The following is a 3,004-nucleotide window of genomic DNA, read 5'->3' as shown; positions in this document are numbered from 1 at the left end:
AGACTATAGAGATGGTAAATTTTAACCTGAGATGTAGAGAGACAGAGAAATTTTAACATGGGACCTAAGACAAGAGAGATGGTGGCATGTGACCTGAGGTCTAGATAAGTGGTAACATGTGACCTGAGGATAGAGAAATCGTGATGTGTGACCTGAGAATACAGAGATGTTAGTATGTGACCTGAGACTAGAGAGATGGTAATGTGTGACTTGAAAGTAGAGATGATAGTGTATGAGCTGAGACTAGACAAATAGCAATGACATGTCAAGACTTGGTAATGTGTGACCTGAGAGGCAGAGAGATGGTAATGCATGACATTCAACTATAGAGATGGTGGTGTGTGATGTGAGATGAGGGAAATGGTAATGTGTGACCTGAGCCTAGAGAGATAGTAGTGTATGACCTGAGACTAGAGAGAAGGTAATTTGTGACATGAGAGTAGCGAGATAGTAGTGTATGACCTGATATTAGAGAGATGGCAGTGTGTGACCTGAGACATAGACATAGACTTGAAACTAGAGAAATGTTAAAGTGTTACCTAAGATGTAGAGAGATGTTAATGTGTGACCTGAGATGTAAGAGATGGTAATATGTGACCTGAGACTAGAGAGGTGGTAATGTGTGGCCTGAGAATAGCGAGAGTGTATTGTGTTACCTGTGAATACAGAGGTGGTAGTGTGTGACCTCAGATCACTGTGATGGTAATGTGTAACTTGAGACTAGAGAGATGGTAATTTGTGACCTGAGATTTGAGGAATGGTTATGTGTGACCTGAGTCTAGGGAAATAGTGGTGTGTGACTTGAGACTAGGGAGATGGTAGTTTGTGACTTGAAACTACAGTGGCTACAGTGCATGACCTTCAATGTATAGAGATGATTACATATGTCCTGAGACTAGTGAAATGGTAGTGAGTGACCTGAGACTAGCAAGATAGTGTGTGATCTGAGACTAGAGAGATGGTAATGTTTGACCTGAGAATAGAAAGATGGTAACACATGGGATAAAACACAGAGTGATAGTGATGTGGGACTCATGTTATAGAGAGATGGTAACATGTGACCTGAGCTCTAGAGAGATGGTAATGTGTAACCTGACACAAGAGAAATGTTAATGTGTGACCTAAGATGTAGAGAGTTGGTAATGTGTGATATATATGTAGAGAGATGTGTAGTATGTGTGATTTTTTTATATTTTATTTTTAAAAATTTTTTATTAGCATTTTCCATGATTACAAAAAAATATCCCATGTTAATTCCCTCCCCCCCCACTTTCTCCTTTGAAATTCCATTCCCTATCATATTACCTCTCCATCACAATCATTGTACTTACATATATCCAATATCAACCTAATAAGTACCCTTCTCCCTTCCTTTCTCTTCCCTTTATGACTTTTTAACTTACTGGCCTCTGCTACTAAGTATTTTCATTCTTATGCAGAAGCCCAATCATCTGTAGCTAGGATCCACATATGAGAGAGAACATGTGGCACTTGGCTTTCTGGGCCTGGGTTACCTCACTTAGTATAATCCTTTCCAGGTCCATCCATTTTTCAGCAAATTTCATAACTTCATTTTTCTTTACCGCTGAGTAGAACTCCATTGTATAAATGTGCCACATCTTCATTATCCACTCATCTGTTGAGGGACATCTAGGCTGGTTCCATTTCCCAGCTATTATAAATTGAGCAGCAATAAACATGGTTGAGCACATACTTCTAAGGAAATGAGATGAGTCCTTTGGATATATGCCTAGGAGTGCTATAGCTGGGTCATATGGTAGATCAATCTTTAGCTGTTTTAGGACCCTCCACACTGATTTCCACAATGGCTGGACCAGATTGCATTCCCACTAGCAGTGTAGAAGGGTTCCTGTTTTTCCACATCCCCGCCAACATTTTTGATCATTTGTTGTCATGATGGTGGCCAATCTGACAGGAGTGAGATGGAATCTCAATGTAGTTTTAATTTGCATTTCTCTGGTGACTAGTGACGTAGAACCTTTTTTAGATGCTTATATGCCATTCGTATTTCTTCCTTTGAGAATGCTCTATTTAGCTCCATAGCCCATTTTTTGATTGGCTGGTTTGATTCCTCATTATTTAACTTTTTGAGTTCTTTGTATATCCTAGATATTAATCCTCTATCAGATATATAGCTGGAGAATATTTTTTTCCCATTCTGTAAGTTGCCTCTTTGCTTTTTTCACTGTGTCCTTTGCAGTGCAAAATCTTTGTAATTTCATGAGGTCCCAGTGATTAATCTGTGGTTTTATTGCCTGAGCAATTGAAGTTGTATTCAGAAAGTCTTTGCCAAGACCAATATGTTGAAGGGTTTCCCCTACCTTTTCCTCTAGCAGTTTCAGAGTTTCAGGTCTGATGTTAAGGTCTTTAATCCATTTGGACTTAATTCTTGTGCGTGGAGGGAGAGAAGAATCTATTTTCATCCTTCTGCAGATATATATCCAGTTTCCCCAACACCATTTTCTGAAGAGGCTGTCTTTTCTCCAGTGAGTATTTTGGGCATTTTTATCGAATATCAGGTGGCTATAGCTACTTGGGCTTACATCTGTGTCCTGTATTCTGTCCACTGATCTACATGTCTGTTTTTGTGCCAGTACCATGCCGTTTTTGTTACTATGGCTCTGTAGTATAGGTTAAAATCAGGTATGGTGGGCTGGAGAGATGGCTTAGCGGTTAAGCGCTTGCCTGTGAAGCCTAAGGACCCCGGTTCGAGGCTCGGTTCCCGAGGTCCCACGTTAGCCAGATGCACAAGGGGGTGCACGCATCTGGAGTTCGTTTGCAGAGGCTGGAAGCCCTGGCGCGCCCATTCTCTCTCTCTCCCTCTATCTGTCTTTCTCTCTGTGTCCGTCACTCTCAAATAAATAAATAAAAATTAAAAAAAAAATATCAGGTATGGTGATACCACCAGCCTTATTTTTGTTGCTCAGTATTATTTTAGATATTCGAGGTTTTTTTGTGATTCCAAATGAATGTTTGGATTGTT

The sequence above is a fragment of the Jaculus jaculus genome, chromosome 1 (assembly GCF_020740685.1).
Source record: "Jaculus jaculus isolate mJacJac1 chromosome 1, mJacJac1.mat.Y.cur, whole genome shotgun sequence".
Taxonomy (NCBI): Eukaryota; Metazoa; Chordata; class Mammalia; order Rodentia; family Dipodidae; genus Jaculus; species Jaculus jaculus.
The sequence above is the reverse complement of the archived record's forward strand: the minus strand, read 5'-3'. Positions refer to the sequence as shown.